This window comes from Dreissena polymorpha, chromosome 11, assembly GCF_020536995.1.
Source record: "Dreissena polymorpha isolate Duluth1 chromosome 11, UMN_Dpol_1.0, whole genome shotgun sequence".
NCBI lineage: Eukaryota > Metazoa > Mollusca > Bivalvia > Myida > Dreissenidae > Dreissena > Dreissena polymorpha.
Genome location: NC_068365.1, coordinates 29508068 through 29521326, shown reverse-complemented (window position 1 = coordinate 29521326; position 13259 = coordinate 29508068).

Below are 13259 nucleotides of genomic sequence, written 5' to 3'. Positions count from 1 at the left end.
CGATTTCTTATACATAAAACAGTTTGTTAAATTAGCACTGCATGATAAACATCAAAGTTCACATACATTAGCATAAATGAAATTTATCATCACATGGGTGTTGTTTGTCGTTGTAATCGGGGGCATATAACCATTTTGTTTATTACTTATAAGGGATAACTGTTCAAACGAACTGTTACACCCTCTTAGAGTAGTTTTTTTTCTACAAGAATAATATAAGATCATAATGATCATCTCACTATTCTGATAAGGATCATACTTAAACAAACAACACAGGGATTTGTTGTTGTGGTCACGCTTACACATTGTTTCCAACATCATCAAATAATTCCGTGGCGAACAGCGTGTGTCGCATTTACCGAAACCTACAAAGTAATGATCAGTCAGAAATAATTGTCAATGATCTACAAGTTGTATCTCATGAAACAATGTATTGCAATCTAGTCAACAAAATATATTTAGTCGAAATTTTACTTCATTTTCTCATGCCTAAAAAAGGACCAAATTTGGTGGTGTGGTTAACGACCTGCGAGTAATTAAATTGTAACCGATTTGTATGGGTAGACCCTTTATTTGATGTGTTTATTTCATGAATTAAATAAGCTATGAGTTTAATGTTTGTTCGTACGTTGTGTTTGTGATGAATTCAATATGAGTATGAAGAAAGGCATTCTCTTTCTCCGCGTTTTAACACAAGATGCTTTATTTACGTTGTTTTGCATTTTGTGATTGTTAGATATTATCCATTATTAGGTTAGTACGTATTACTCTCCAGAGGCGCTCAACTGTTCAATGCTTATATGTTCAACATTTATTTCCGTAGAAAGTAGCGCATATTTTAATAATACATACAAAAACGAAATATCAAATTGCGTTATGCTTTTGTCTGCACACATCATTTATTTACAACGACCAATTTTCGATCGACGAGAAAGTCGCACAAATCAGTAAAAGTAAACTTGACTCAAATCGTCTGAAAAGCATCTTAACCAGCCAGAAAATCAATCAACATGAACACAGCATTGCGAAATCAAATAAACGTAAACTATTTAACCACTTACCACTTAGATACGTATTTTCATGCATTTGCAGTCCTCAAGAAAGTTAAATTTAATTGAAGACCTTATTATTAGATTCAAGTTTTTACGGCTTCATCTCTAAACCTTAGGTATGATAATCAGCGAACAGCATACATCCTGAACAGACTGCGAGCTACTCGCATGCTGTTCTGGTCTTATGCTGTTTGCACATAACCATTTTTACTTTACTTCTGAGTTGGAAAGGGTAATTGATGAGAACACTGAATTAAAGTTATCTACTAGTAACTGTTTAATTTCTGTCTTATATGATACTAGTGGATTCCTTACGTTTTATAACATTGGTTTAATCGTGTGCTAACTTCTGTATCAAAAACTGTATCTTCCTTAAAATTGACCTCGGTATCCTAGTGTTAATATACAATCTTATTATAATTATAAATTAAAACGTTTAACTTAGCTTAACCAAGATATCCATTTATTGCGTTGTTAATGCAAAATAATACTCTAGTTTGAAATGAGTCGATAAGTATAATGGGGAGTAAATAAAAATAGACAGCAGGAAAGCAATAACATGTTTAATAACTACACATTTCAGAATTTAAATAATAATAAATACATGGAGCAAAATGTCTCCGTCCAGTCATACTCTTTCATAAACATCGACATGAAAAGTGAATTGTATTATGAGCTAGAATGTGTTAACAACTTATCAGGGATCTTAATGAACATGCATTCAAAAACTTAATTAAGTCTGAAGCATTATAAATATGTGATATTCACGAAAGTGCAATTACAATATTTTATAACAAACATTTAATCGTCTCTTTATTTACAAAGAATGCAGAGATGCCACTTGGCGGTAGCAGCTGTTTTTTTTGTTGCTTTAGCAGTACTAACATTTTCACTTCGATCGGTTTTGTAACTACGTGATACGATACAGATAATGTCCTTCTTATATAACATTTTATTTTGAGTGCAGTATTTCGATATTTACTGCCTCGTTAATTGATTCAGGACAAAATAAGACATTTTTTCAGCCGTTCAGCTTAGAACGTAAGCAGATTTTAACAAAATTTTTCATAAACCTACCTTTAGAAAATGTGTCCCATGTAAAGCAAATGTTGTCAGATATATAAAAAAAAAGGTCTATATTTTAATAGTTGTTCAGTATAAATATTATACAGTGTATTTATATCGTACAAGTATATTCAAGTATCCTGTACCTAAATTCGTGACGAATGTCTGTTCACTTTGGTTTGGTTATTTTCCATCCGTAATGTATTACCGTGATGCGATTGTAGTTATGTTACTGTTATTTCCCGATCTTTGAAACAAACTACGAGCGCGATTCCTGAAGCGACTGTTTATCGACAAATAAATGAGAGGATTGGCAAAGTTGTTAATGAAATACAGGCGTGTGAGGAGAAAAATGAGTGTGCTCATAGTGACTCCGACGTTGTGGTTTTGAGGCGTTAACAATTATCACAAATATGAGAGGAACCGCTTGAGTGAACAAAAACACCACGAAAACCAGTGCTAAGCAAATTGTAGCTTTTCTTGCAGCCTGCCGCGTTCGAATGAATGCGTCGTTTATGTTGCCCAAGCCAGTTGGCGCAACACGAGCAGCATTGCGGAACTTTGGGATGATGTTCAGATAGCATACGCATGTCACCACGTTGGATATCAGTATAATTAGAAGGTACACACCATATACTATTGTTTGCAACTGAGCCTTTTGTTGGTCATAGTAACAATATCCAGACGGCGAATTTTTATTGAGAACAAATGAAGGCGACCCGAGGCCGATTGCTAACAATATTTGAAATTGCTCCGAATAATTTAGATTTCCTCGCTGATATTGGTTCCTGATTGGTGATCATTACGGACCGACGGATTACGGCGGGAAGCAGTGATCAGAGAAGTCGAGGCTATGTAGCAAGTGTGCATAATCATGAAGTGCAAACTGCAGAAAAAACGATGGCATGAAATTATTCCAAACTTTACTAGTAATAAGCATATATGACGGTCCGCACACTGCTAGCGAGGCAATGTCACAGACTGCGAGATAGAACACCACCCAGTCGGTCGCCGTCGGAGTTGTAATTTTTCTATGCACAAGCACGACGAGGATATTTCCCGGTAATCCGAGAAGCATAGCTAGGGCGATGAAAGCGTGCAGACCGTGCACAAAACCCTCCGGGGTAAAATGCAGCACCGGGTGCTCTAGGGTATTGTCATACGAAATTTCGGTTGTGTCGTTCGTCATGCTTGTCTCATTTAATGAATCCATTCCGATCCTGCTGATGAAGTATTTTTTCGTTTTCACAAAAGCGTTGTAACTTATCAAATGATATGATTTTGCTTTATTAATATGGCACCAAATAAACGTCTGGAGGGCTTTACAAAGGTTAATGGAGTATCGCACAGTATCGCAAACTTTAAGCTTCTAGCACTATGGAATAAGCGAGAAAAATTATCTTGCAATATATAGCACGATTCCTACCAACAGCGTCTCATCTATTGGATAAAAATAAATAGCAGCAAAAAAGACCATTGTGATTCGTCAGTTTGTTTTATAGGCGGTATTCCAATACACTTCTCGCTGATCTTCCATTAAACAGACATCAAACTTACCCTGGTTAAATAAACGCAATAAACCTGCATACAGAATAAAAAATACACATATCATCCAATTTTGAAGATAATGTGTCACTTAATCAGCAATAAATGATAACAAATTAAATCTGAAGCATGTTCATTGGCCAACAAACATCATTTTCCCTTTTTACCGAATTTCAACACAAACGTACCGTCCGATGCCAATTAAGACAACATTAATGAACTATTTTGAAATGTTAAAGGATTGTTCAAAGACATTTATGTAACCCATGTCAAGAATTTAATTTATCAAATATCATATTCATAGAAAATCATAGGGAAAAACTTTTTACAATGGGATTATATTTGTGCAGAAATAATTTATCGATCACACACGTTTTTATTTGTTAACTTACCTACATTCATTTTTGGCGGTCTATTTGGAAAGCTCATTGCTTGTTTTTGCTTGCCTTGTTATCTTCTTTCTTTATGTGCAAATATCGCGATTTTAGTATTTCAAAGTAAACGTTAAATTTTAGTGAATTAAGAGTTTCTCACGACCTGAAAAAGGTATTTATATTTTCTGTTAAGATCATATAATCTATGTATGCAGACGAGTTAAAGTAGTTTTGTTGTGAAGTTTCCCAACGGTTTTACAAATGTACATATTAATTTGCATTAAATGGTTAAACATATTTATCTCTTGATAATGTTTTAAAGTTTTATTATTTTATATTATAACATGCCATACCGTGTTTCCCATGTAATTAAGCATTACGAATATTTTTATCTTACACATGTTTAATATACTTTTAAAGCTGTTTCATTGGCTTATTTTCGTTCGATTGAGCAATCGCATTGTGTTATTTTGCTGAAATGACGTTGCAACGTCAAAAAACGTTACAAAATGTAAACAACATTCGGGATTTATCATTATGTTTGCGTAAATATTTATTTAATTTGCTCATTTAAAAGCATGTGATAAAAAGATCTAACTCAATTACTGAACTCGTTTAATAAAATATGGTATGATATGGCAACTCGTGTCAGATCCTATATTTCTACACTACAAAAATCACTTCATAAAAAGATATGTGTATTTTGCCCACACTATTTTCCTTATTTACCATAGTTCAAACAAAGTTTGCAACATGTGTATTTCCATTTGAATTTGGTTGATTAGTGTAAATCTCTTAAGTTAATATACATTAACTATATTTATCATCTTGATCCAGGTTGGTAATACATAACCTAGTTTGTACAGCTTCGTTTGAAGACACCAGAAATATGAACCACTTCACTGCTCTGTTGGCGTTATAAAAGTAAGGCTAAGCAAAGGTAGACAATATGAAAGGAATATGATATAAAAGGATTAAAACAACTTGTTTGCCTATGCATGAATATTTGCAACGCCATCCTTTTTGTTTTTAATCAATCATCACAGATTTAAACTGGACACAAATCCCATACTATTACCACAGGCACTTGTAAACAGCTTGTCCGCTGACTAGAGTCGTTTAGTGGGACTAAATCAAGTGAAGTTATCTTTACCAAAATTACGTGTTGTCGTCGAAAATTTGATCGCAGCGTTTTTGGAATTGTTCGAAGATCCTCAAAGTGAACTTTTGTTTTCAATGTTGGTATACTAAAATTCTAAAAATGTACACATTGTATTCAAAAACGCGAAAGCCAATTTATAAAGAAGAAATATTTTAGAACGTTATATCAAACAATTATGAATATTTCTTTTGAGAAAATAGGTGCATCACAACTGAAGCTTTAACAGCCAATTAACACTGAACATCAACGAATATGTCGTAAAATATTGCGAAAATAAAGTTGAAACATGAAAAAAAGTGTGAACTTATGAGGTACGTCGTGCTTCCGACGCTTCCCGAAGACAATCTCGCATTTTCTCTCGTAAATATTCGGATATTGTCGCGGGAAATTCGAATAGAATATATGGTGACACAAAAACGGCCATTTTATAACTCATTAAATCTATGTTACCATACCGTATTTGGCGTTAAAATTTTGGCTATTGCTATAAGGAAGATTGATTTTGTATTGGCTGATTTATTTTTACGAACTATTCGTTGATATTGAGTGTTTATTTGGCTTTAACATAATTTGTTAATTATACAGCATAGATATAGAATATGAATGGGCTAGTGATAAGCGCGATGGGCTTTGCTCCCAAAGGACTCGGGTTAATAACCCGTCAAAATCATAACTTTTTAAATTAACCATTAAACGTTAAATTATTGCTTTTTTTCTATAATACCAATCATTCAATCGTTGTTGTTATTTTATTAAATAAAATGTGTTTCTAAGAAATTATTTCAACAAACTCCATTCATTATTCATATTTGAAAATTTCTGAGAAACCATTAAATGTATGTCAGCATGAAAGTTCGTGTTGGTTGTTTTTTCTTTTATAAAGACTTTAGTTCGTTGACGTTAGCTTAAAAATATATAAGAAAGAGTTAATATCGGTTATTTGGAAATTTGTTTGTAACACTAATCCGCTGGTCGAAAAGGGTCCCTTGTCGGGGGCGGGTCCTTTGTCAATCAACATAACTTACCGATAATTAATAGGGCTTCATGTTACCGGCAATTGTTTTCTTTGTGTATTTTTAGCTCCCCTGAGCATAACGAGCTCATGGTGATCTTTTGTGATCGTCTTTTGTCCGTCATTCGTATGCCGTCGTTATTATCTGGCTCGTTAACACTACAACGCTCATATTTTGTGTCCCCTGTTCATTAATTTTGGTTAGAACATTTGTTCAAATAATATATTGTCTGAATTGTTGGAAATGGGGTCAATTGAAGTCAAAAGTCAGTTAAGTATTTCAAATACAATTTAAGAAAATGTTTGTAAACCCTCTAGAAATCGCATTTTTGTTCCATTCTCCATGACAATTTCCATCTATTTGTTCTAATTGAATTTGGGCCGTGTTTTTTTAACTTCTTGCGACTAACCTCACATGATTTCGGTTTGGATGTTTTATATCATTGAAGATCTTCTGTAACCACACAGTCCTGGATCTAGACGCCGGGCTGCTCATTGATTCATTGATGGATAGGGTGTTTCTATGTTCTGGTATTTTGTGGTGTCAGACATGTATTGTATACTGCACCTTGCTGATACTGCATTTTAATGCTGTGTTGATCTTTGCTTCTTTTTTTGTTGTACTCTTATTTTCAGAAATTCATGGGTTATTGTAATATATTCGGGATTTAGCTAAAGTGGTATAGCATATGTTGATCGATTATTCTCTCGAATTTGTATGTGCCAGCCTTTTAAAATATGTCTCATTCTTTTTGATTCCTCATGTGTAAATGTTCTCGAAAATCAGAAACACCCAACGTATCTGTTGCTTATTTAAGTAATACAATAACTCTTGTTGTTTGTTCTGAATGTATGACTTATAAGAACTTAAATGGAAACAACATAATGCAGTCAATTACGATATAAAATGCTTACCATCCGACGATGGCTAATAACCACTGAAATAAAAGGATTATTTTAGTTTTAACACCTTGTATTCAAAGATTGAAAACAAATACATATACATTATGAACACTAATACAATAATGACAAACATCCAAATTAATCTATGAAGTGCGTGCAATTTTGTGTTGAAAAAACTTTTCAGAAAGATAAAACACAGAAAAGTTATTTTCAAGAGTGTAGGGACAATCAATGATATGCAAATTTGTGTAACATATGAAGGAGGCATATACAAAACACTTATAGTTATATATAATTATATAGACATTTTCCAGTGTAAATAGACAAACATGATGTATAAATTGTTAAAGCAGATGTAAAAGGCACATGGAAACAATAATAAGTGTATATCATTATATATTATGACACATTGTCCAAATTAAAAGAATACTAAAATAAAGGAAAATATATACACAATTATGAAATAAAGTTAAATTAACAACTTAACCAAAATAGTGAACCTCAACTATTATGGATATTGTAAATGTTATTTTTAAATTTTATAGTTTCTTCAATTCTCGTATAATAACAGTAGTCAACATGCCTTACTACATTGTCAAGAACAGCTAAACACCAGCTGAGGGGGAGGGAAATAACCTAGCATTATATTACATTTCAACTATTTCTTGACCCATATTTGCTAAGGCCTTGACAATTTTAGATTTTCGTATTTTTCTTTACATCATAAACACTTGTTATTTTCCGGTTGGTTGGTTGGTTCCACTTAATTATGTATTGATGGTTTAAATTTGAAAATAAACAAGAGATTATTAAATTTGAACCAGATTTTGAATAAACTTATTCTTAACATATATTGATTTCTATTATGTTTGTTAAGTATGACTTAATAAGGGTAATAGTTAAAGCCCTCTGAATGTTAGTTCAACTCAGCACCAAATGCTCGTGGTTAGTCATTGTGGTCATCATAGGGTTCCGTTTTCGTGTCGTGACTCATAGCTTGATACAACTTGGTTAGAATATTTATCTTGACAATTCCTACTACTACTCTGGATCAAGTGCACCCTAAATAAGGTAACAAAGAAAAAATAATGACATGTCAGCTTTAAGCGTGTTAAGACTCTGTAGGCCTCATTTTTAATCATAACTTAATACAACTTGGTCAGCATGTTTATCTTGACAATTCCTACTATTACTCTGGACCACGTGCACATTTGATAAGGTAACAAAGAAAAATCTTTGATACAGTTTGTTTGATACTCTAGAGAACAAATTTATAATAAAATCCACATGAAACATGTTCTGATTGCTGCCTTGAAAATATATTGGCCAGTTTTGAATCTTAGTCACATGTATCTAAAAACTTAGGGACCAAATCTAATATTAGCTCATTTATACTCTAGAGTCCCCAGATTCATCAAATCTCGATAAACCTGTGTAATAATAATAAAATTGTCCACATATTGGCTAAGTTATATCTGAGTAGGTCACCAAGACAAAACTTTTAAACATCTTGCGTTCACTATAGAGCAAACATGTATGACTCACTTTTGATTAAACTTGGCCGGAATGTTTATCTTCACGTTAGCTATGCCCGATTTGACTCGGTGGTTTGACTTTCGTTCATATGAGTTCAAAACCTAGGTCACGCGGTCAAATTTAGAAAACATTGTTAGAACTATAAAGGCCACCTTTTATTACAGAATGTTTATGAAACTTGGTTAGAATGTTATGCTTCTTATTGATGTAATTTGCTTTCAAGGCTTCGGTTGAAAATCATCCTCGAGTACACTGCTTTCAATTGATATTGAATCCAACTTGTAAGAGGTTTTGACATTCATGCCTGTTTTAAGTTATAGAATGGTTATTTTATACAAATGTTATCTGTTAAAATCTACTGAAACTATGAAATTTAACTAAATACTTAAAAATATCAATATTATTTTTTTTACAATCAGTTTTCAAATCTGAATACATATACTGCTTTGCCTCGAAAACAAATAAGATGCATTTGAAGTACTTAAAAATGCGAAGAGAGTATTGGGACCAGCTGAGATCTGATCTTCAGTACTGTAAACATGTAAATGGAGATAATTGTGTGTAGTAGGTGGGATAATGATGTATGGATTGTTTCCCCTGATCCAGAGAAAGAGAGAGAAAGAGAGAGCACAGCAAGAAAAGTTGGGATGAAGAATGATAATATTAATGACAAATCGATGTAATATTTAATAGACGTTACGGAAAATACATTTCCAAAATATAATTAATGCATATATTGCATTACATAATATACAGTTGACTGTTAATATCCCCTTTTTTACATAATTGGATTATGGTATTCAGGACTAAAGTGTTCGTAATTATTGCATGAATACAATCGTCTGCGGTTGATTTAAAGTATGAACAGGTATGTTATAACTATCGAATTTGTATGAAAATACTTATGCATCAGAACTTTTACTTTCCAGGGCAATTACCGCAACCCATGGTAAAGACAAACAACTATTAACGGACATGCGGTGCGATAAAAAAAAAATAATTTACCGGACCTCACCAGATTTTACCGGACCTTATTCGACTTTAACCAAACAATAGGAAATACCTTTATGGAGTTTTTTTCATCATTACGTTCTGAATGGTTAACCATTACAATAACAGGCTGCATGATTTACGGGGTTCACAGGGATTTACACACGGGCTGGAATATTGTTAACACACTGTAAGAACTTCATTTGCCAAATTTCTTATAAAAAAAGGCAGTGTTTTTTAAGTTTTGCCGATATCTTAAGATCTAAGAAAAGCTCATTAAATGCGTCTGAAATCGGCGACAACATTTCACATTGCGTGCAGCATAACGGTTTACATGAATGATATACACATCGAATTTTCGGCCAAGAACACGAACGATAATTAACTTGTTCAGATGTATTTCACATGGCATAAGCAGCATAGTTTTATTTATTGTATGAACTTGTGGCAATTCCTAAGAAAAATTGGTTGTACAAGTTGTTTGAAAATAAAAGCACCACTTACCGGTGTGTTAACATCCATTAACGTTTAATTGTCAACCCCAAAAAGTCACGTTATCCTGCACCCGGATAAAACAACAGCTCAATTGACTTATCAGTTTCTTGAAAAACATGAACACCACATGTCGAGACAGTTTTCACGATTTGGCTATTGTATAATCTTGTAAACACTCAAAGTCACATTTTCAGTCCAGTATTTGTGTAACTTAGTGAGAATATTTGTTTGAATGATATCTGGGTCGAGTTCAACAATAGTTCCTGGTTGTTGAAAAAGATGGCAGCCAGGGGGCAGGGCAGATTTCCATAAATGGCAATAGTAAAACATTTTTAACGCTATGGGTCACATTTTCTGTCCAATCTTCATGAAACAAGGTGAGCACATTTGTTCTGATGATATCAGGGCTATTTCGAAATTGGTACCGGTCTCTTGAAAAACATGACCGCAAGGGTGCGGGGCAATTTTTTTTATATGGCTATAGTAAAACCTTATTAACATTAGAAGTCACATTTCCAGTTCAAACTTCACCAAACTTGGTCAGATAATTTGTTCTTATTATATCAAGGCTGGCCTTTAGAAATGATTCTGGTTTGTTCAAAAACATAGCCACAAAGAAGCAGGTCAGATTTACTTATATGGCTATAGTGAAATCTTGTTAACACTCTTATGGCCAAAGTGATTGTCCAATCTTCACGAACTTTGGTCAAATGATGTCTCTATAAAATTCCGCCTGAACTTGAAACTAAAAATAAGTCACAAGTTCAAATAACCAATGCATGTTTTAAAAAAGAATTCACTTTCTTAGTCCAATCTTGATGAGCCTTGGTTATAACCTTTATTCTAAGGACATCTCAGCCGAGTTCAAAAACAAAAATGGATCTAGAATTTAAATATCTATGTTTTTATAATGCTTTTGGAACTCCACCTTGTCAGAATAGTTTAGTTCCTTGTGGTCCATGGCTCACTTGTGGAATTTATTCTCTTTTATAAATTTGTAGACAATTGTTTGTTTTAAAACAAGATTCATTAATCTTAATGTTAATAACGATGTTTGTATTGCAGAGACGCAAGTTCTTGATGAGTTAGGACTTCAACTTACAGATGAAATGTCAGGTGAAACAGTTTTTGTTACTATTAAATTATACTTTACAATAGATTGTTTACATTATACATATTCCCACCCAGAAAGCAGTATGTTTATTTTGCCATGCACAAAATGACTGTTCTATTTTCTGTCACAATTTGTAAAAAAATCTCCTAAGTTTTCATATAAGACTGTAAATGATCAGTTAAACTTGTGCAATTGCTGGTTAATTACAAATTTATTACAATATAGTTGACATTTGTAGAGACGTCAGTGTCATTTCTTAGCTGTTTAAATTGTTGGACTAAATTGAATATTTATTTAAATGGTGTGCAATATTTTATCAACTATGTTTATTGTTTCAAGTCTACCACAGTACATCATGCTATTGACTATTTTTGCATACAAAATAATAACAAATTATGGCAGTTTGTAATAAAAAAGTAACTCGCAGTCTGTTCAGGTTTTATGATGTTTGCTGCTTATCAGTATTTGAGGTTTGGAAAATAAGCCTTAAAAAAAGGAATATATTAGGAAAGGACTTAAATTTAATTTGATTAGTTTAATGACTTCAAATGCGTCAAAATACGTACCTAAGTGGTAAAGGGTTTATAACTATTCGGTAAAGTTAGATTTTTTAATATGTACTGGATATAAATGACTGTATGTTTATATTGGTAATATTGGTGTTGAGACGATGTAATAAAAACAATCCCATCGAGAGTGTAGTGTATTCCAGGTCAGAATAATTTTTTTAATGTTTTAATAGCAAGTACAGTTAATGATGGTTCTTGAAAAACCTTACGTTTTCAAGAATGTATTGTTGGTAAAATAATGTTTTTGAAGTAAAGTTAACATGGACTGTTTACCTAAAACCATGTGTATTCAACTTATAGATTTTTTTTTAAATCAGACCAAGTCTTAAACTTCCTAGATTTAAATCGTGGTAAGTGACTTTATGTAAAAGTGCAATGGTTCATTAGCTCTGTGAATGCTCTGTAAATGCAGATTTTGTATTGTTTGTATAAAATATTTATTAAATATCTTTTATAGTTTAATGTGTTGTTTACTTGCTGCATACAAGTATTGTTACTAGTGGAATATATCAATGAATGTTTGCATTAAGTATATAACCAGTATGTTTAAACATGAATACATTATACTTGAACACATTATAGATAACATGCAACAATCTCTTTGTATGTATTTTTTTTCAAATTTACCATAGGAAGCACATGTTAGTGTGCTTTTGCTTATGTTCAGAGTTTAAAAATTACTGGTATCTTATCCGATAAACATGTATATTTTCATGTTAACACTTCATATACTGGATCAGTAACTAAAGTTTTTGAATTGTTGATCATGTAAAGTGTTGAACCATTATTTTTGTTATAAATTATTATCCCCTGCCGAAGGTGGAGGGATATGGTATTGGGCTTGTTTGTAACCACTTAATGGTTTTACTGTATGTCAAGGGATTTGCACTGATCCATAAACACAATATTATTTTGCGGGGGATATCAATTCAACGAATTTGCTTGTTTATATTATATGTTGATCATCCTCTTTTGGTATATTGAAGCTGTGATTAATAAACCAATATCAATCATATCGGATAATTGTCATGTTTACCGTTAACTATAGAGTTTAGCAGTCGGTCTATACGACCAATGGCGGAAACAAAATACATTTGACTTTAAAGTATCAATGCGATAGACATAGTGTGGTATTAATTGGCTTTCCTACATTCCAAGGTGATGTTTAATTCTTTTCTCTCATCAATTACACTTAATTGATGAAACTTTACAGCAAAATCATTTTGTGCAAAAATATATTATGAATAATACATATTTTTCAACATGATAAGACATGTGTTTCTCTTCAGTAAACTAGATAATGGTATTCAGGCCCTATGCCAATATTTTATTTATGTCCATTTAAAAGTATGATGTAAAAGAGACTTGTTAATAAAGTTTAATATCTTTTATTATATTATTCAATGAATGAACTTAAATAAATGAATTCATTTTGAATTGTT